This window comes from Microtus pennsylvanicus, chromosome 4 (assembly GCF_037038515.1).
Source record: "Microtus pennsylvanicus isolate mMicPen1 chromosome 4, mMicPen1.hap1, whole genome shotgun sequence".
Classification (NCBI taxonomy): domain Eukaryota; kingdom Metazoa; phylum Chordata; class Mammalia; order Rodentia; family Cricetidae; genus Microtus; species Microtus pennsylvanicus.
Genome location: NC_134582.1, coordinates 69,294,216 through 69,317,865, shown reverse-complemented (window position 1 = coordinate 69,317,865; position 23,650 = coordinate 69,294,216).

The window sequence follows — 23,650 nt, the reverse complement described above, 5'->3', positions numbered from 1 at the left end:
AAGTGAGCTACAAGGGAAGGAAGGTCGCAGAGTAATGGAAGTTACTCACGTACCGTAACCGCCGCTCACAGCCATCTGCCATCTGGTCTCTCCGCAGCCACATTACTTCTTGCTGTAATGAGGTTAATGGGAATTAATACATATGTATTAGGGAAAGGAGAGGCCCTTGGGGATATGAGCTAAATATCAGCCCAGTGCTTCTCTCTAGGTAGATGACAGGGTACTCGAGGGGAGCACTGAGTAATGGTTGAAAGATAAATTACACACAGGCTAGTCAATATCTTACCAATTAAGCTCTCTCTATTCCTGAAGAGTACATTTCTGAGAAAAACACTGGCATCTAAGCAGTTCAAACAATTACGTCTTACTGTGTCCTTTCCTGGGGCAATTTCTTTACACACTGATTTTCATACAAACAGACATCAGAAACATAAAGTGTTTCGAAATTGTGCCTGTGGGAATGACAAGCATTGAATAGTAAAAAGCAGCCGTCCCACAAGGCAGTGCTAGAGACAGAACTCACCAAGTATGATGCCCTGGAGCAGCCTGCATGTTCCTCTCCCACCTCCTGAGGAGCAAAGAAGAGGGCAGGCTTCTTCCCATGCTGACTTCCTGTCTTCCCATCAGTGCTGTCTCTAGTCCATGCTATTAATTATTTGTATAATGCCTGTGTTACAGAATATTTATCATGCTTTATGAGCACTAGACAGCGCTTCTCTGTGACTTATATCAACCCACTGTCTAAACATTCATTCAGAGGCCTGCGTGATTGTCCTGATGAATTGATTTTGCTCAGACTCCATGTTCCTGTTAGAGCAGTGTTTTATCTCTGTGTAGATACACACACACTCAGTACTCACTGGTGCTAAAATAAATATTGTGACTTCGAGGACAGAATGGTCTCGCAGAGTAACAGGCAGCATCAGACAGTCCTTACCAGTCATGCAGACAGGGGTGCAGCTTGGATCTGGCTCATCTTATAGTTTGGGGTGCTTCCCCTTCCCTCTAACCCAGGAAAAGGTTCTGTTTTTCATCAGATCAAATTCTGTGCAGTGTTCGTAGACAGTGTATAGGACAAATCTTAAAGTGTTCAGTCAAGCCCATCCTTGGGACTTGTTCAATGAAGAATTTACTCCAGGCATTTATTGCCCTCTTAGAAAGTGTGTTCTTTGCACTATGGGCAATTTCAAAGACCAGTTCTTTAAAAAATGAAAGCCGGAATGGCTCAAGATTGAATTTATTGTTTTGCCAGCCATATTGAGATGTGTGAGGCTCACACATCAAGCAGTCACCCATTCGGAGTGTTTGTAGCATGTTAGGAATTGAGTCTCATCACCCCAATTATTTTGAGACTATTTTACCACCTATAAGAGAAATCATGGACCAGTAAGCAGTCACTTTTCAGCTTCCTCTCCTTTGGCTTCCCTGTCCTAGGTAACCTTCTGCTCTCTCTGCTCTGTGACTTGGCTTCCTCTGGAACGCTTCGGATCAATGGCATCAATGTGTGCCTTTGGGGACTGGCTTCTTTCACTTGGTACTATGTATCTGAGATTCCTCCATGATGAAGCATTTTATCAGTCCTTCATGATTTTTACTGCTGAATAATACTCCGTTATGTGGGTAATCCACATTAATGTATAACCCCTCAGCTGATGGTCACTTTGGTTGTGCTTACATTTTGACTATTATGTATAATGCCCAATGAACAATTGTGTAAAATGTTTGGTACCAAAAATGACACAAACATTTCCATTGGGAACATATTAAAGAGTGCAGTTGCTGGATCATATGACAATCCTATGTTTAAACTTTGGAGGCATTACCAAACTGTTTCCTAAAGTGCCGCACTATTTTAATACCATCAGTAGTGTGAAAGTGCTTTAATTTCTCAACGCACTTGTCAATGCTCACTGTCTTCATCTCTCTGTATTTATCGCAGTGGATGTGGACTGTGGTCTCAAATGGTTTTGATGTGTGTGACCTCATAACTAATATTGTTGGATGTATTTCCACAAGCTTGTCAACTGACTGTGTATCTTCTTTGATGGCCATCTCCTTTAGACACATTGCTCACTTAAAATCTAGGCCACATTTTTTTTTTATCATTGAGTTGTAAACCTTCCCCCCACATTCTAGCTATCGAGCTGTTGTGATGCTATCTGTGTCTTTTGTTTTCCCCCATCCGGTATGCTGTATATTTATTTCCTCGATGGTCTATTAAAACATAGTCATTTTTAATTTTAGCCAGGTCTACTTTGCACAGGTGTATTGCTTCTTGTTCATTTTTGTATCTTGTACTTTTAGTGCCCTAAATACAAAGGCTTTGGCTAATGCAGGCTTAAAGATTTTCTTTTGTAAATCTTTAGTAAAGAATTCCATACTTTCTAACTTTCCATTAGTGGAAGTTAGAAATATAAATATAATATCAATTAATATAAATATGTGTAAGTATTACTTTTGAATTGTATATTTTCTTTTCATTTCTTTCAAGTTTTGCTTTGTTTATTTGAGGTTACCTTTATTATCTCTTGTAACTGTTATATCTTGTGCAAAAATTGGCCTTTTATTTACAACATGTGCTTCTTTATTTCTGGTAACATTTGTTTCCAAGTTTATTGGTCTGATATTAATACAGACACTCCAATTTTCTTCTTTCCTTCCTTCATTCCTTTCTTCCTCTCTCTCTCTCTCTCTCTCTCTCTCTCTCTCTCTCTCACACACACACACACACAAACACAGATACTATATATAATAAACAACATATATTTGTGTGTGTATTTCTGAGTATATAAACAATGCTTTGAAAACAAACATGGTAGTCATTCTATATCTATTTCCTATAACCAAAAAGTTCTAGTTCAACAGTGTAGTAGAGAGATGGACATACGCTTAAGGAAATAGCATATGGTAGAAATAGGAGATTCACCAAAGTAGGATTTGTAATAGCCTCAAATAGAAAACAACCTAAGAGCTAATTAGTAGAATGAACAAGCATTTTAGGGAATGACTAAAATATAAAATGTTAATTTCAGAGAGATTAAATGATATATAATGTATGCATTATGAAATTTCACAACATAATACTGAGTTAAAGACAAAAACAAAAGAATATATATGTACACTCTTTTAGATATTTAGAATTGTTTAGAAAGGTATAAAAAGTGGACAAATTTATTGTTGAAATCAAGAGTGTGGATGTGCTTGACAGTGAACTGTTAGCAGAGGGGTATTGTGGGAAGTTTCTTTATCTGGATCCTGGTTACTCATGTTTGCTTATGTTTGAAGATCAATGGAAGTGCATGCGCTTTAAATGCATGCATCAAACATGCATCAAACTTCAATTCTAACTTTATAAAAGGGTGTGACTGTACAAATGTGGATAGTTCATGTTTTTCTTTGCAGGAAAATAAAACTAGTTCATGCCAAAACCTTGGTGAAGATAGAACAAAATGCTTTTTGATCAAGCTCATTTATAACTACAGATAAAAATCACTCAGTATACTAGAAAATGTAATATAGCATTATATTAAAATATTGCTATAAGAAACCCATGAATGACTCAGTATTAGGAAATATTAAGATATTACCATTACATCAATAGGACAAAAGAGGCAAACTTCATTCTCATCTTAATAAATGTCCAAAGACATTCAACAAAATCCAACATCCATTTCTGATAAAAGTTAAATTATATACAGAATACTCCTCCTGATATGGTTAAAAAATGATTTCAAACCAATAGCTTAACTTACATCATACTTAAGAGAAAAACAATAGGGCAATGTTTTCCAAATGTATTTTATCAAAAAACATGACTGAAATCATAATGTATTGAAGAACTACCAGACAAAGCTCATGATGCACACACACATACAACCACACACACACACCACCCTCACTATGTTAAGATGAGACCTTTCTTGTTGACTCAGTTTCAGCAGAGACTCTAAAATCTGATCAAAATACAGTAGTTATTGAGTGTCTCTCAGCCCGGACCTCCCAGTGTTAGGTGTATCTGGAACAGACTATGAAAATATAAAGTTCCCCACAAATAAGGAAACAGAGAAGCATTCAAAAACGTGAATGAATCAAACCACCACAACACTACCAGTGTTAGTCCATCAGTGTTCTCTAGACTACAAAAGAAAAAAAAACAAATAAATTATTGCACCTGAAGAGGGCTGCATTAACTGCTGTCTCAGGATAGTTGGTGGACCATGCATTGCCTCTGGAGGGGGTGGAGAGAGAGCTTTAAGTCATGAAGATTCCAAGAGCATCATTTGAAAAGCTTGATGGTGGTCTTTTGGTTAAAATGAGAAAGGAACTGATATTTGATAGATCCCTAAAAAGAATAAAGGTGAGTGGCTGTGTCTGATTAGGAATTTCAAGTCAGCAAGGCCAACAATAAAAATTTGTAAACGTACAGATTTATTGGTTTTCAGAGGCCACAGGGAACATGTGAGTTCCCCCTGGCCAATCTTGATGCTCATAGACTGGACCTTGCTGTGGTTTGAAAATGAAGTGTGTCCTCACAGGCTCATGTGGGAGGACATTTCATCCCCATGTGGGGAGATTCTAGAAACATTAGGTGATAGGATGTCCTTAGGGGAAAGAGGTCTCCAGAGGTATACCTCAGAAGTTATCCCTGGTCCCCAGCTCCCGTCTCTGCTTCCTTCCCACCATGGTATGAATAGCTCTTCCTTCATGTTCCCAGAGCCAAGAAACTCTGCTGATACACATAGAATCAAACAACCAGAGACCAAGCCCTGTGAAATAGTGGGCGAGGAATATCTCTCTTCTTCATGCTGGCTGAGTCACACACACCACTATCGCAGAGATGAGACAGCTGAGAATGAAGAGTCCAATAGCCATCTCAGTGGGAGCTCCAGTTAAGTGACTCCTTCAGTAAACCTTTGGAAATTATGGTGCCAATCAGAGGGAAGGCATTGCCCATGCGCAAGGAGCTGTGGGTAAAAGATCCTAGCGGTTATCTCAGGATTGCAGAGGAAGAAACCTGAAGAATTCATAGGAGGACGCTGAGAAGGAATGCATCCCAGAGTCAGAGACCATCTACTCAAAGTCATACATGCACCAACCAAGTAAGAGCCTCTGTGATGCGGAATGCCATTTCTGTATGCTGTGAATATGTGTTGTATTTATTGGTTGATGAAGAAGGCTTCTTTGGCCTATGTCAAGGCAGAATATAGACAAGCATGCAAGCCAAACTGAACACAGGGAGAAGGAAGGCAGAGTCAATGGAGATGCAGCAGCTGCCAGGAATGCAAAATGTGGGGTAACAAGTCATGAGCCTTGTGGCAAAATATAAATGGACAGAAATGAGTTAATTTAAGTTGTAAGAGCTGGTTAATAATAAGCCTGAGCTAATAGGCCAAAGAGTTTGTAGTTAATATTAAGCCTCAGAGTGATTACTTGGGAACTGATGGGCAGGAAAGAAATCTCAAATTACACCTTGTCCTTGATTCCTGAATTCTGCCTTTCCCCTAGTTCTCAGTCAAAGCTCACCCCAGGGAAGTTTGGAATAATAGCTTGTAAATGCTTATAAACAGATGAGGTGGTAGAGCCAGATGTGAGAAGAGAAGTTGATCAGAGCTATTGGCCTCACAACATGCTTTTTGAAGCTACCAAGCAAGGGGTAATGTTTGGTTAACTGATAGCTGGAGACAGAAGAACTTTTAATATTGAAAAAGGAGAAGGTGAATGAGAGACACACTTGCTACATAAGTTAAAGTGAGGAAAAGGTCAAACACAGATTTGAAAGAACTGTGGTGACAGATAATAGGGCAGTCTTTTCTTAATTTTTATACACTATAGCTCATTCAATAGACTCAATACATATGATAAACTTATGTATTCATACACAAAAATCATTTTTGAAGAATTTATACGTCTGTATGTGCTCATATTATATATATATATATATATATATATATATATATATGTGTGTGTGTGTGTGTGTGTGTGTGTGTGTGTGTGTGTGTGTGTACATATATATGTATGAGGCCTTAGAGTAAAACTGAAATTAGCAGTACAAGTGGGAGGAACAAAGTGTCACTGCTGATGAGCACATAATGTGTGAAAACATCTTTTATTTTAGACATTTATCTTACCCAGTATGACCTAAGTGGCTAAGATGCAAGAATATAATTTTTATATCTTTTTATATCACATAAAAATAATAGTAAGACTATTGTTGCTGAATTACATTTCATAACCAATATAATTTTTACTTCTGTATTTCATTTTTATTGCAATGTGAAACACAAAATTCTAACTTTCTTAGGTACCATTAGTGCAAAGGAGGTGGCTCATAGCAAGATTGTCGCCCACATTCCTGTAAAGTTTAGGGGGTTAATAGAGAATCTCCTGTGCTGTAACACACACAAAGCATCCTGCGCATGTCTGCACACAGTGGAAAGGAGAGCCAAAGGACAAATAATGTTCATTGTACTTTTTATGACCTAATGCTTATTTATTCTAGCTGAATATCATTTCCCTGCTTTTAGAAACAGTAGGGAGGGGAGATAGATTTGTCTTTGAAGTATCCTGACTTGGCCTGTTTGATAGGCTTGAAACCCCAAATACTGCCCCTTAAAAAATTGTTATGCATACATGTGTCTGTATGGGAGTATTCGCATGGGCAGCTGGGAGGTGCCTGACATGGGTGCTGGCAACCAAACTCTGAAATAGTATAGGATTTTTACTGATGAGCCCTCTCTCCTCAACCTTCCTGATGTTGCAACCCTTTACTGCAGTTCCTCATGCTGTGGTGACCCCCAAACATAAAATTATTTCATTGCCACTTTGTAACTCTAATTATGCTACTGTTAAGAATCATAATGTGAATATCTGTGTCTTCCAATGATCTTAGGCAACCCCAGTAAAAAGGTCATTCAACCCTCAAGGGGGTCAAGACCCACAGGTTGAGAAACACTGCCCTAGCCTATTCTTTATTGGTAATAGGCTTCGTTTTTTGGCAGGCAAAGTTTATTCATCCCAGAGTGTCCAACACTGTGATAAATGTCTTGCAATGTTTAATTTCATGCACTTTCTTTACAGTAGACACCATTATTAATCACAAACGGGGAAGCAGAGAAGCATTCAAAAAAATTTGTTCAACCAAATCATCACTGCAGTGTATGTTTTCCAGTAGGAAAGGACCCAACACAATGGCGGAATTTATCTTGCAAACAGTGATATCAGTACACACAAATGTGAACTACCAGTGACCTCCAGGAAATAAGGTGATGGTAAATGAGGCCTATGTGTTAAATGTAAAACCAAAGAATCTTTATTTCTTTCAGGACTTCTTGTCTTCATATGAGGCTTTCTATTGTCTCTGGCATCCTCAGGAGAGTCACACACTGACTGTGTGTATATATAATATGGAGTTAATGTACAAAGTTAATAGAGTTAATAGACAGAATTAATAGACAGAGTATGCTGTGTTTGTTCTGGATCATAGTCGGGAAAGATCAACCTGGCTACTTGAGTTTCCTCTTTAATACCTCAGCATATTCTCAACTTGGGATCTCTCCTGGCCTTCTAATGTGCTCTATCTCAGTGAGTAATGCTTCTCTAAGACAGGAAGTCCAGCTGCCCCTGTGCTTCCAGCTGACCTGCCTTGACTTCCCACCACCTCACTCACGTCCCAGCTGCCACTGAGTGTCTCTGCGACAGCCATTGCAGCGTCACCAGAGTCTTGTCACTTCAGCCCACGCTACTGCTGATTCCTTTCCTCCCTCTAGCAAAACAAACTCCTCTTAAAGATAGACTTTGATGGCTTTATGCCATCTCTAAGTTAAAGACCCCCATCCTGGAGCACGTGATCGCCATTCATGGTAAGGCTTTCCTTAGAAGATACAGGTTTCAACAACTCAACCATGTTCTAGCTCCTGATTTACTGTTTTTATGAGAAGCATCTACTATTTTCTACCTCATCTTTGCCTGTAACTAGCCCCCCTCTTTTCAAGCTCTCAGGTGTCCTTTTCTCAGGGAAATCTTTCTTGTTATATAATTATGTAGGGTTGCATACTTCTTTATAGTTATTCCCTGTCAAATTTCATACTACTTTGGTTATTTCAGTGTGTACAAGCTTCACTTAAGTGAATTGTTATGAGGAAAGATACTAAATGTGTGAGAACATAGGATCACTAATACATAGGAGAGGGGCCATCGTTGGGATGATTATGAAATATTTGTTAAGTATATGACTATCAAAATGCATACTGTGTCTAAGGATAAACTTAAAGGTTAGTGTTCATGTAAAGCAAACTATAAAATTTTACTGAAAGATAAAACACTTAATTATTGATGCAACAAAACATAAGCCATATACGTATAAAAAACATTTTAAACTCCTGAGAGAAATAAGAGAATGACTCAATACCTAGAAAGACAGTCCTTATTCATGGATGATAGACTCAAAGTGTCTGGGGGGGGAGGTATAAATAAAGTCTTCTCAACTTGATCTATAGAGTCTAAATAATCCGAATCAAGATCCCAGCAAGTTATTTTGTGGCCATCCAAAACACCCCAAATTCTAAAATTAATAATGGAAAGAGTAAAGGTCCAGAAGAGCTAGCACAATACCGAAGGGCAGAGGAACAACGTTAAGACCAATCCCATAAGACTGCAGGACAAGACAAGCAAGGCACTGTGTGGTATTGGTGACCAAACAGACGGATAGATCAGTTAAACAGAACAGGAAAGCTAGGCTAGGAGTAGAGTCAAGCATTTCTATCAAAGTAGCAAAAGCAGTAGAATGTAGAAGAGGCAAGCCTTTTCAACAGACGATTCTGTGACAAGCAATCACCCTCATACAAAACAATTAATTACACAGGCATTATGAGTTTCATAAATCTCAACTTGAATGAATTATAGACTTAAATGTAAAACTATAAAACTTTTAGAAGATAACACAAGAGAAATTCTAGCTGGCCTTGTGTTTGGAGACTGTGATCTAAATGCAACATCAAAGGCATAAAATCCATGACATAAGTAAGAAATAAGCTGCAATTCATTAAAAATTTAAAAACTCTTATGCAAATGATGTTGCCAGAGAATGGAAAAAAGCTATATACTAGTAGAAAATACTTTTAAAAGATATCTAAAAAAGAAACCCAACAATAGGGAAAATACAATCTATTTTTTAATTATGAGTAAATGATATGAAAAACTTTCTAAGCAAGAAGACAGATATTAGCTGCAATTAAGATACTCCACATAATATGTCATTTGTAAAATTCAAATTAAAGCAAGATACTATGGCAAAACTTTTAAAGTGTGGAAATACCAAACATAAGAACATCAAATGATGGCAAAACTATGGAGAAACAAGAGTCTTGATAGATTGATGGTAAGATTGCAAAATGATACAGACATGTTGGAAAATGCTTTGGCAGTTGCTTCTAAAATCAAATGTGTTTGTATAATCCAGCAATTAAAATGTTCCTTGACAAATAGCTAAATGTCTTGAAAACTATGCCCCCACAGAAGCTGCATAGGGATATTTATAACACACTTGCTCATGATTGTCAAAACTTGGAAGCAACTAATATTACTGTAGCTAAGTGAAGGGTTGCTAAACAGTGTTGTGCTCAACAAGGGGCAGATTAGCACAAAAATGAGCTGGCCTGTGAGGACATGAAAAGATATCATACAATCTTAAACTCATATTAATAAGTGAAAGAAACCAATTTGTAAATGCCAAAAGTGTGTGAGCCCAATTTCACTAAGGTGTCTTGGATATCCTGAAACTTACAATCCTCCTACCTCAGTCTCCTGAGGATCTGGAATTGCATACTTCATTAGCCCAAAGACCCTGGTGAATGGTTGCTTGTGACTTAAGGTAGCAGACAAGACCTGCTATTAGCTTCCTCTTACTGGTACCATTACAATTTAGCAGCAATTAATCCTCCTCAAATGCTAATACCCTGTGTCTGTACATGGAATAATATAGAAGTGTAAAAATGTATTATGATTATAATATATAATATTATATATTATTTTTTTTATTTTGTTTTTTTTTCAAGATATAGTTTCTCTGTGCAACTTTAGAGACTGTCCTGGAACTCATCCTGTAGACCAGGCTGACCTTGATTTCATATAGATACTTCTGCCTCTGCTTCCTAAGTGTTGGAATTAAAGGTAAGAATCACCACCACCTGGCAATATTATATACTGTAATGTTTAGTGTAATAGCAATAATAACAGAACCTATTTTCATTTTTCTCATAGTATTTATAAGTAAGTAACTACATGTTAAGGTAAAACCAGACAGCCCCAGGGAGTTATTTGTATGATTGGGCTTTGCATTAAAACCTAATTTTAATGAAAATTCAAGTGCTTTATTATTTCACTGAAGGACAGAATCAAACTATTTGGTGTCCTATGTTAGGAAGAGTTATGGAAAGGTGTTGAAAGCTGCTGTTCTGCTGATGTTGGAAAATGGCTGACATACCTAACAGGTATCTCTCTGGTCACAATCTGAGCAAATCTGCTTCCTTATGACTCAGGTTTGTAGAGGACTTTGCAATTCTCTAAAATAACCTCGAGAATTTATATAACATGAAATCGATTATAAGTTTCTATGCCTTGCCATATAGATTCCCTAGTTTGATGTCAACTTGGCATAAGCTAGAGTCATCAGAGACAAGGGAGTCTCAATTGAGAAAATTCCTTCATAAGATCAAGCTGTAAGTAAGCCTCTGGCACATTTTGTTTGTGATTGATGGGGGAAGGCCCAGCCCATCAAGGTGGAGCCATCCTTGGGGCTGGTGGCCCTGGGTTCTATTAGAAAGCAGGCTGAGTGAGCCATATGGAACAAACCAGCAAGCAGCATCCCTCCATGGCCTCTATATCAGCTCCTGCCTTCAGGTTACTACTGTTTGAATTCCTGTCCTGACTTCCTTTGACGACAGACTATAATGTGGAAATGTAAGCTAAATTAATCTTTCCTCCTGTCTTAGTTAGGGTTTATATTGATGTGAAGAGACCATGACTACAACAACTCTTATCAAAGGGAACATTTAATTTGAGTTGGTTCACAGTTTCAGAGGTTTAGTCCATTACCATCATGGTGGGACATGGTGTGCAGACAGACATGGTACTTGGAGAAGGAGCTGAGAGATCTACATCTTGATGGGAGGGGAAAAAGAAGTGATCTGTGTACCACACTGGGAGTAGCTTGAGCATATAAGACCTCAAAGCCTGCCCCCAAAGTGATACACTTCCTCCAACAAGGCCATATTTCCTAATAGTGCCACTCTCTATGGGCCAAGCTTTCAAACACCTGAGTTTATGGGGACCGTATCTATTTAAACCATCACACTTCCCCAACTTACCTTTTAGTCATGGTGTTTCATCATAGCAATAGAAACCCTAACTAAGACAATGATAGACTGACCTGTATTTAAATTTTGACTATGAAAACATTGGCTCTGTGACAGTGGGCAAAGATTAAGTGTAACTTCTGTGGCTTAGCTGACTCAAAGATATTATCAAATCTTATGAATGAAAGAAGGCCCAGATAGGCTGGAAAACTAGAAGGATAAAGATATATAATAAATAAACAGTTGATAGATTGATAAAAGATAAGCAAATAATTAGATGATACATGTATAAATAGAGATGACAGATGTCAGGTAGATGTTAGATATACATATATTATATATTTCATAATATGTATATTAAACAAACATACAGATTAGAAATTGTAGGTAAACTAGAATGATACATCTATATTTAAAAGTACTAAAAAGGTGGATTGAAGTTTTATGAAATCTGAGGAAGGATTTGAAAAAGCAATTTTAATATTAATCTAGAAGAACTAGTATGTAGCTGAGCATTAAGAACAATTATGAAGGACTTAGGAAATGGTTAAGAGTACTTCTAGAGGACCTAGGTTCAACTCTCAGAGCTCCTAAGATCGCTTGAAAACATCTATACCTGCAGTTCTGGGATCCAGTGTCGTATTCTGGCTTTGGCAAGCAGAAGTCATGCACAGAGAGTACATATACACAGTCAAAACACACATGCACATAAAATGTGTAATCAAATAAATAAATAAAATTTTAGTAAAGAATCACAAGATAGAATGATAAAATAATATTACTAAGTGAACTTAAAATATGTATATTTCAATATATTTAGTGTGAAGTTGGCATCATTAATCATTTTAGAAAGAATAGTTTATTCCATAAATTTTTGGGGAATGTTTGGCTAACCATTTGGCAAGAAAGAAATTTAATCTCTTCCTCAAGTCATATACCAAATCAATTCCAGATGAGTTGGTATACAAATGGGAAAAAATGAATGATAAAGTTCTAAAATAAGATATGCATGAGTGGGAAGGCCATCAAAGGCAGAAGCCATACACTTAAAAAATGGCACTGCAAAAATGGATGCATTTGCAAAATATTATAAGAAAAAAGCAAGGCAACATAGATTGTAAGAGACCTCAAGTCATCTGCAACTTCCAGTGTTGGAGAAGGGTTAGAATCTTGAACGCTGTGTATGAAGACATCTTATTGATGCCATAGTAGAAAAACGCTTCAATCGTAAGGTGTGTGAATGATATAAGCAACTGATCATAGAAGAGTGACAAGAAATACAAATGACAGTGTTAAATTATACCACGAGTTATAAAATGCAAATAAGATAATACAGATAATTGACTTGGAGACTTCAGGGATAAAGAAAAGGAGAAAATGACCATCAGTTGGGCTCAGGGGAAGACAAAAGCCAGTGGGTGTGAATAGATGTAGAAACTGTCTTCCAGACCGAGGGCATGAGTGAAGGGAAACATGCTGACACACGGCCATGGCATGGAGAAGCGACTATGTGGGCAGAGGAGATAAGAACCATGTCTTGACACATTTGGTGTTTTATAAAGAAACACTTGAACCTGGCTAAATTGTGAAGAAATGAGACTCATTTACCTCATAGTCCTAGAGCCAAGGAACAAGCTCAGGTAGTGACATCAGGTGAGGGGCTCATTCTTCTTCATACCATAGAAGATGGTTTCCTATGGCAGGACCATGTGAATGTTAGCTAAGAGTGGGTATGTGGGTATGAGTTAAGGTTGGGTATATGGGTTTGAGTTAAGGATGGGTATGCGGGTATGAGTTAAGGTTGGTATGTGGGTGAGTTAAGGGTGGGTATGCCGGTATGAGTTAAGGGTGAGTATGCGGGTATGAGTTAAGGGTGGGTATGTGGGTATGAGTTAAGGGTGGTGTGCGGGTATGAGTTAAGGGTGAGTATGCGGGTATGAGTTAAGGATGGGTATGTGGGTATGAGTTAAGGGTGGGTATGCGGGTATGAGTTAAGGGTGGTGTGCGGGTATGAGTTAAGGATGGGTATGCGGGTATGAGTTAAGGATGGGTATGTGGGTATGAGTTAAGGGTGGGTATGCGGGTATGAGTTAAGGATGGGTATGTGGGTATGAGTTAAGGATGGGTATGTGGGTATGAGTTAAGGGTGGGTATGTGGGTATGAGTTAAGGATGGGTATGTGGGTATGAGTTAAGGATGGGTATGTGGGTATGAGTTAAGGGTGGGTATGCGGGTATGAGTTAAGGATGGGTATGTGGGTATGAGTTAAGGGTGGGTATGCGGGTATGAGTTAAGGATGGGTATGTGGGTATGAGTTAAGGGTGGGTATGCGGGTATGAGTTAAGGGTGGTGTGCGGGTATGAGTTAAGGATGGGTATGCGGGTATGAGTTAAGGATGGGTATGTGGGTATGAGTTAAGGGTGGGTATGCGGGTATGAGTTAAGGGTGGTGTGCGGGTATGAGTTAAGGATGGGTATGTGGGTATGAGTTAAGGGTGGGTATGCGGGTATGAGTTAAGGGTGGTGTGCGGGTATGAGTTAAGGGTGGGTATGTGGGTATGAGTTAAGGGTGGGTATGCGGGTATGAGTTAAGGTTGGGTATGCGGGTATGAGTTAAGGGTGGGTATGCGGTATGAGTTAAGTTTGGTAACGTGTAAGAAGACAAGTGTGAAAGAATCAGAGGGAAGGACAGCATTTACTTTTATGGAACCCACTCAAGGTAAATACTCAGTTTCATGTGTTGGAACTCAGTCCCTGGAGTAAAACATTCATCTTTAAAAAAAAAAATCAAAGAAACATTCTCTGCTTAAGTCTGTACCCCATTTTTTATTGGATTCTTTGTTCAAAAAGCATTCATCTTAAAGGACTCTGTGATAACACACAGTGAGAAGAGTAACAGTTAAGAGAAAGGGTTTATCTTAGTTCATAATTCCAGGTTTACAGTCCTTCACTGTGGGGAAGTGTAGGGGACAAGAACTTAAAATAGCAGTCGCATCACATCCTCAGCTGGGAGCAGAGAGAAATGGAAGCATGCACACTCGCTTGCTGGCTTGTGCTCAGATTCACTGCTTTATTCATACACTTCAGGGAACCCTAGGGAATGGTGCTGCCAACAGTGGACAGGTCTTCCCAAATCAACTAGCTTAATTAAGACATCCTATAGACTTGCCCACAGGCCACCCCAATGCAGATAATCACTGACACTCTTCCCAGGTGAGTCTAGGTTGTGTCAAGGTGATAATCCCAAGTTCCTAAAGGCACCAACACCTCTTTACTTTGTTACAATTAGCACCAAACCTCAACCTGAGTTTGAGTGGAGATAAACTGTTTGAATAAACAGTAGCACAAGACTCATAGGAAATGTTCAGTGGTGCATTTTATTGTTTCCTGAAATAACTTATTGCTTTTCAGAATGTGGCCAAGGAAAACAAAACCCAACACTATAATATAGTTTTCTGGGGGAAGCTCCATAGCAGCAGAAATATAAATCAATTAAAATATGTATTTTCATAGGAAATTCCCATATGAGAGATTTTAGTTTTGAATTTCATAGAGTTATTAGTAAAATATGAAAATTCTCCTGCCTCCTGAAGTGGATAACCTGATGGTCTATCATTTTCTTCCATGACAATATTTGGAAGCTGTGGGGAACCCAAGAAATTGAAATTTTGGAATTTGAGGACAGCTTCATTTGTACAGCCATTAATAAAAATCCAGCAACTTCTAAAAATTTTTGGAAGGGGAAAATGAGCTGGAATAAGATAGACTATGAATGGAGAAAACAAATGATTCTTGCATACTGGCACCCAGAGGACACCCCATAGACTGTGTCTGGATAGAGAAGCAATCACTTTGGACTCCCCGAGGTCTGAGATGCAGTCCTTTCTCCCGCCAGGTAGAAGCACAGCCCTGTGTAGGTATGGTCCCATTGAGTTTCTTTTTTTTATATTTATTTATTTATTTATTAAAGATTTCTGTCTCTTCCCTGCCACCGCCTCCAATATCCCTCCCTCTCCCCTAATCAACTCCCCCTCTCTCATCAGCCCAAAGAGCAGACTGGGTTCCCTGCCCTGTGTTTCTTTTCAGCAGAACATTTTTGTTGTTTCACCCAATCAGTTTCATAGGTTCATCATCATCATCATCATCACCACCACCACCACCACCACCGTCAATGCCCTGGCAATGCTTGAGCATGCATGGGCAGCCCGTTAATGGTGGTTCTCCAGTTGTTCCTATCCTGGGCAGTCCTAGATGCTTGTGTTATTGTCACACCCAAGGTTTCATGGTCTTCCTTTATGCTGTCTATCCAGCATTTGGGGGCCTTCCTCTTCACCTTATCCTGTGCACTCCTCCAAGTGCTATCTTTGAGTATGTGTCATCATTCATTCTCATAACATGGCCAAAGAATCTTAAGTGCCATTTCTGTATCCTGTAGTTTATTTCCTTCTGTGTTGAGGGAGCTGCGGGCCTCTTCCCACAGCCCGGCTCCTGGCAGCCTGGCTAGCTTATGCCCCAAAATAACAACATACAAATTGTATTCATTTAAGCACTGCTTGGCCCATTAGCTCTAGCTTCTTACTGGCTAATTCTCACATCTTGATTACCCATTTCTATTAATGTGTGTAGCACCCCAAGGTGCGCTTACCAGGAAGATTCTAGCCTACGTCCATCCTGGATCAGAGCTTCCTCGCGTCTGCTTTGGTGATGAGCTGCATGGCGTCTGTCTGTCCTATCAGGGCCAAGGCAGTTTCTTTATTTAACCAATGACCTTCCTCCATCACTTCTGTAGATGGAGATGTTTCTTAATGTCATTGTTGCACAGCCTGTCTCTTTGTGTGACGCCTAGAATCCTCATGAGACATGCCATCTCAAACACATTCAGCCACTGTTCTGAGGAGCACTTCATTGTCCAGCTTTTGGAGTTATAAAGAAGGCAGCTCAAAACAAGTGTCTCATATACTTGTAATTTTGTTGTTGTTGTTGTTATGTCTCTTGTTGACCAAACCTTTCCTAATGCCTAGAATGCAGCCCTTGCTATCCCTACTGCTACTTGTAGTCTGAAATAGTTTCCTCCTTTGAACTGATGTTTTCTCCCAGATAGACAAAGCTAACTGTTTGCTTTGCTTGTGGTTCTAATTCTTTATTACAATGTTAAAATCCTTGCGCGTCCTTCCCATGTGTTGAATCTCAGTCTTCTCAATGTTTGCTTTCATACCAAGGTTTTCACTGACTTCCACCACTCTATTTACCATGGTCTGCTGCTCCTTTGGACTTTCAGCAAGTAGTGTTTTATCATTGGCGAAAAGCAAGTTATTGATTCGCACACCACCAACTGCACACCTGTCTCCTCATCCTCCAGGGCTGTTGCTATTGTTAATTCCAGGAAAGTATTAAAGAGTACTGGTGAGAGGATGCATCTCTGCAACACTCCTATGGTTGTCTTAAACTTGTCACTTTGTTCTCCATAGACTTTGAATGGTGCAAAGGTATCTTGATAGACATTTTCTAGTACTCTTATGATTTTCTATGGGTACCTGTAGAACCTCATTGTTTCCCAAAATCCTTTCTTCCAAATGTTATCTAATGCCTTCCTGAAATCAATGTAACAGACATATAAATCTTTTTCCAAATTCTTCATATTTTTCTGCCAGTTGTCTCAAAGTAAAGATCTGATCGATTGTGCTCCTCTTAGCTCTGAATCCGCACTGGGCCTCTGCGATGATTTCCTCTGTTCTGCCCTTGATCGTTTTAAGGATAATGGAGGAGAAGATCTTGCTGCTATGGCACAACAAACTATTGCCCCTGAGGTTTAAGAGTTCAGCTTGTCCTTCTTCTTGTGTATGGGAATTATGATTGAGTGCTTCCATTCCACTGGAATCACTTTGTGTTCCTATATCTCTGAAGAGTCTGAGAAGAGTCTCAGCCCCCAAGCCTATTGTAGCTGCCCCCATCTTCTCCACCATGATATTATCCACTTCTGGGGCCTTCCTGCTTTTCACTCTCTTGACAGCTTCCTTTATCTAGCTCCTGTCAATATTTAATATTTCCTCACCATCTCTGGTGTTCAAGTGGCCACCGAAGTGTTTCTCCTTGTAGTCTACATTGACAGCATTAGGGTCATTGCATAGGGTGTCAAAGTATTGTTTCCATTTTTGCTTTACTTCCCCTGTTCTGTTAATAAATGACCTTGCTCATCTTTAATCACCTGAATCTGAGGAGCATATCTGGCAGCTGTCTATGTAATAGTTTCACAGACAAGATGTGTTTTATCACGGAGTCTAGCCTCTTCGACCTCTTTGCATACACCTTGTATATACAGCTCTCCAACCTTCTTCGTTCTTCTTTCACCTCCCTGCACAGATAGTTGTGATGTTGTGCTGCCTGTGGATTGCCTCTTCGTTTGCTCGTTAGCTTCCTCTTTCTTCTGCCAGGTTGATCGTCTCTGCAGTAAGTCATTCTACTGGTGTTGCCCTTTTACATAACCAAGCATCTGCATTGAAGCCTCCTGTACTTTGATTTTATCCCATTTGATTTTTAAATTTGTAAAGGGTTGTTTAATGATTTCCCTCATCTTTTTTCCAGTGGTTCTCCTATACTCTCTCCATTCATCAGTTGTTTACGATCGATCTTCTGGTTCATCTTGCCTGACGTGCCTCCCCTAAGTTTCAGTTGAATGTTGATCATAACAAGTGGGTGATCTGATCCGAAGTCAACACTAGGAAATGATTGGCCATGTTCCCAAATATGGTTTATAAATGTTCTTTTACATTTAAAGGGGCATATGATATAGATATAAATTTTGCATTGGTATAAATTTTGTCTTATTGATAGAAATTTAAGGTCAATTTTGTTATATGTATATATATTTCTGATCTTGATTAAGGTATTGTGATTATGTAGTTCATTTATAATGTAATTAATGTTTAATTAGGAAATATAGGTTGTTAATGGATAATCATTGATAATAGTCAAGCTTGTAGTCATGTTAGTTAGATTTTCTAGATATGAAGAGATATATTTCAGTTAAATAGGCATTCTTCATATCTTTCAAAGACTGCAGAATATGGCATTTAAATGTTTTAATAACTAGGGCTTTTCATGACAATGAGACACGTCTACTCCTGGCAGCACCAATCTACCTAAAGAAGAAGATGGGCATCTAAGAGGATCCTTTTGGAGTTTGATAGCCATTTGGGCAAGAGACTGTTCTTGCCTGGACTGTTGCATAAACTGGACATAAAGAATCCGCAGAGAGAGGACTGCTGAACTTGCCTAAAGGTGAGATGATCTTTCGGGGTTCCTGACTCATGAAAGAGTCTGTGAGACATTCTGCAGGACACAGCAGATAGTGACTGAACTGCCTTTGAAATTTCCTGCTTCATGGAAATGTCTGCTGGATACTATGGGCCTGTAGGCCGAAGATGGATGCCCCAACGATACAGAGGAACTTTGGATGACTGTTCAGGCGGCAAGTTGTCTCTGTCATTTTTAGAGTTTTGGACTTTTTTTTTTGCTTAGGTAATATTATATCCTTCTGGAGTCTTTGATTGAGTTGAAGAATGGTTAGTTATAGTTGTAGTTTTCCTTAGTTATGATAAAAGATAAAATAGATATAAATATTGTAACTGTAATTCTTGCTTGACAACTGTTTTGCTATATGTAATTTTACTATGTTAAAATGAAAGCTTTCTTTTTTGTTTAAACAGAAAAAGGGGAAATGATGGAGGTGGGTCATCTTTCTATCTATTGTTTCATTGGATAATTAATAAAGAAAACTGCTTGGCCCTGATAGGACACAAAATTAGGTAGGTGGAGTAAACAGAACAGAATGCTGGGAGAAAGAAGCTGAGTCAGGCAGTCGCCATGATTCTCCCACTCCAGACAGATACAGGTTAAGATCTTCCCTGGTAAGCCACCTCATGGGCTACACAGAATATTAGAAATGGGTTAGATCAATATGTAAGAGCTAGCCAATAAGAGGCTGGAACTAATGGGCCAGGCAGTGTTTAAAAGAATACAGTTTCCGTGTAATTATTTTGGGTAAAGCTAGCCGGATGGCGGGACGCAGCCCTGCCATTCATATTACAACAAACCTGAAGAAGTGTCTTTCCTGCTGATTTCTGTCAGCTGCCCTCCCCCTTTTTGGCTTTAATGGAGAAGCACCATCTGTCCTGCACTTAGAACATGGAGGTACTGGGGCATGCTCAGGTTCTGGATTTTAACCCAGGTAATTTCATAGGTTACAACCACTTAACCTCTAGGTTGTCATACCACTGCAAACTGATCTCAGTCTGCAAGGATTATTTCAAGACCCCTCAATGTGGTGTGAGTGTGTGTGTGTGTGTGTGTGTGTGTGTGTAAACCAGAGATCAACCTTGATGCCATTCATATTATTTTCTTAAGACAGTGCTTTCACTGACTTGGAGCTTGCTGAGTAGGCTATGTAGATGGGGATCTCCCTGTCTGTGCCTCTGCCTCTCCAAGCCTGGGATTATAAGCATGTGCCACAAAGACTGACTTTAAAAACAAACAAACAAACAAAAAACCTATTAATTGTCAGAGACAGAACTTGTGTCTACAGGCAAATACTTCACTGGTTGATTTATAATCAACCTCATTTATTTCTTCCTTCTTTTATTTTTTTAAATGTATTATATAATACATTCCAACTTCTGCTTTCCCTTCTTCCACTCCTCCAAGTTACCCCTACCTCCCTTCTCCACAAGATCCATTCCCCCACCACTTCTTCTCCAGCTAAAAAATAGTGGGCCTCCAGGGACATCAACCTAACATGGCGCAACAACATACAACAAGACTAGGCACAGACCCTCACATTAAGGCTGGACAAGGCAACCCAGTAGGAGGAAAAGTCTTCTAAGAGCAGGCAAATGAGTTAGAGTCAGAAGTCCCACAAAAACAACATGCCCATAAATATAGCATATATGCAGAGACCCATGCAGGCTCCAGGATTGCTGCTTCAGTCTGTGAGCCCCTATAAGCCCTGCTTAGGTGAACACTCAGTCTGTGCTCTCCTGGTGTCCTCAATCACTCTTGCTCCTACAATTCCTCCTTCCCCTTTGCCTAGAGCTTCCCCAGCTCTGAGGGGAGGAACCTGATGAAGACCTCCAACCTCGGCTCTCTCCCTGCCTAATGTTTGGCTGTAGTCTCTGCATTTGCTACCATCAGCTGCCAGAGGAAGCCTCCCTTATGAAGACTGGGCTAGGCACCAACCCATGAGCATAGCAGAGCATCTTTAGGAATCATTTCATTGTTTTCTATTTTCTTTTTGGCAGTCATATTTGATTCTATTTTAGGTTTCTGAGCTATCCAGCCTCCTGTTCCAGGTCATCAGGCATGGGTTACCTCTCATGGCGTGAGCCACAAATTAGATCAGTCATTGGTTGGCCAAACCTGAGAGTCAGTTTTCACCATCACTGCTCTAGCACATTTTGCAAGCACAACAGATGGTAGGAGGAAGGTTTTAAGGCTGGGCTGGTGGCACAGTCCTACTACTGTGAACCTTGCCTAGTTCGGGTCTCTATCCTCCACTTAGGACTAGGAGTCCTCAATGTGGTCCCCTCATAGATTCCACAGAATTTCCACTGCACTATTTTCCACATTGTCCAGTCTCCTTGTACTCTCTCTCTCCTTTCAAGCCCCCCCTGCCACCTTCTATTCCCATCCCAACTCACTCCCAGTCTACCTGCAAATTCTATTCAATTTCTCCTTCCTGTGGAGATGCAGGCATCCCCACTGGAGTCCTCTTTGTTAAGTAGCCTCTCTAGGTCTGTGAATTGTAGTATGGTTATCTACACATTTTCTTTATCCATTCTTTGGTGGAGACAGCTAGGTCTTTTCAAGTTTCTGACTATTACAAATAAAGCTGCTATAAACATAGTTGAACAAGTGCCCTTGTGGTAGGATAGTATAGCTGGGTAGGTCTTGAAGTGGATCAATTCTCAATTTCTCAATTTTCTGAGATACCACCATATTGATTGTGATGGCTGCACAAGTTTGCACTCCCACCAGCAAGGGAGGAGTGTTCTCCTTGTTCCACATCCTCACCAGCATAAGCTGTTACTTGTGTTTTTGATCCTAGGCATTCTGACATATGTAATATGGAATCTCAAAGTCATTTTTGATTTGCAATTTCTCTACGGCTAAGGATATTGGACATTTCTTTAAGTGTTTCTAAGCCATTTGAGTTTAATGAGAATTCTCTGTTTAGATCTGTATTCCATTTTTAATTAGATTGTTTAATTAGATTGTTGATGTCTAGTTTCTTGAGTTCTTATGTATTTTGGCTATTAGCCCTCTGTCAGATGTGGAATTGCTTAGAAAACACTTTTTCCATTCTGTAGGCTGCCACTTGTCCTGTTGATGGTGTTCTTTGCTTTCCAGTTCCATGAGGTCCATTTATTAATTATTGATCTTAGTGTCTGCACTATCAGTGCTCTGTTCAGGAACCCACCTAATTTCTTAATAGGACTTTTGTATTTATAGCTGTGTCTTACCTTAGTAATTACCTTCATTCTTAAAAGGAGGTATAGTCTCTTTCCAATAAAGGTCTATTTTATATGGATGCCAACTTCTTTATTGGTAGTTGAAGCACACAGTGGCACTAAACTAAGAAGCAATGCTCTGTCTGGCAATTAGTAAGAATATGGCAATGGCTTTAAGCCACTCACTTTTGCCTCCACTTTCTGAGTTTATAAGGAAAAGCTCATATGGCTCAGCTCTCCTCAATCCAGTCTAAAATCACTGAATGATGGCAGGAAGCTTTCTCCAAGGTATGGCTGGAGAACGATTTCAAACACAAGAGTGTCCCCAAGCCTTCTTGTTTTCTTCCTTGACATCTCCATAGACACCATGAGAATGAAAATCCAGTCTCACCCCTGTGGCTTTATGTGACTTGAAAACATTGTTGGGGTGCTCAGCGATTTCCCAAACTGCAGGGTGCTTCTTGCCCTAGCCAATACTCAGCTATTTTGCTGAGGAGCTGAGCCTTGGCCATCTGGCACTGATTTACTCATTTCATCTCAAGCCTTTCCAAATGATGACTTTATTGTGGAGGGAAATGGGGATACTACAAAGTGACACATATTCCCAAGAAAGCCTGGCCAGCATCCCTTTCCAGTTAAAGACTGCAGTGCCCCTCACCTGCTTCTCTCAGAGGGATGAGGCATGCCAGGGTTTCCTTGCAGGGATATAGCAGGATAAAGACTGGATTGTTTCTGATAGTTCTGTATTCATGTTATTTTTAAACCTTATTCTCAAAAATTTTCATGTTACTTAGGTTTGCAAGCAACCATGGTGGTTCCTGATACCTATTTTGAGACAGTGAATGACAAGAGTTTATCTCAACATAGTGCTTGGTAAGGTCTTGTTGGGTCACCCAGGACTATGGGATATGAACAGAAACTGGACTCTAATGAGAAGCATAGCTTCAGAGGATGGAAGTGATTATTGTCAACAAAAAATGAGCGCTGTTCTTCATGCACTGTTTAGGAAGGAGACAAGGATAATGAGTGTCTAAGTGATTGCTGTGGGACTCCTCTGGGGAAGCCTACAAACTCGCTTGCAGGCACTGGGCTGGGCAGACAGTCATGAGGCTGTCCAACTCTGACACTGCTGACGCTAGAAGGGGCCACGACGAGTGTACACTTAGGTGGGCAAAGCTAAAACAAGCTCTGGAGAGACCTGGGCAGAAAAGGGACCTCTTAGGGTGAGAGTGGCGGAAGATATGGGAAGGGCTTTGAATTTAGGATTAAGAAACCTGGCTTGCACCCCCACTGGGTCCTGACTGGCGATGTGCACCTGGGCAAGCCTTGCTCACATTCCAAGCTCCAGTCACAGCCTAAGGAAATCGGCAGTATCAGTATCCTCCAGGAAGGGTAAGGCTGGGCTATGACTGGAATCAACCGAAGGTCTTCACTCAAGGCTGTGGCCCTGAGGGAGCTACTAAAGAGGTTTGACCACTTGTACACTTCTCAATGGCGCTATCCACTCTGGCTGGGGACTAGGAGCTTCCTGGAGTGCCTCTCAGCCCAGGGGTTCCATAGCCCCATCTTAGCATTTCAATGTGTCACAAGCCTTGTCTGCAACTCAGGACCGATCCTCATGTTAGATTCCCACCTTAGAATACCGGTTCTCAAAGTCTGAAGTTGGTTAACCCAGCCTGTGGGTTTCTGCCCACATAACACTTCCTCAGGTTAGGGCTTGTGTCCCCTCAAGCGTTTCCAGCGCACTAGGCTGTCTGAGTCAAAGCACTGCTCACAGACACTTTTCCCCCAGACGAAA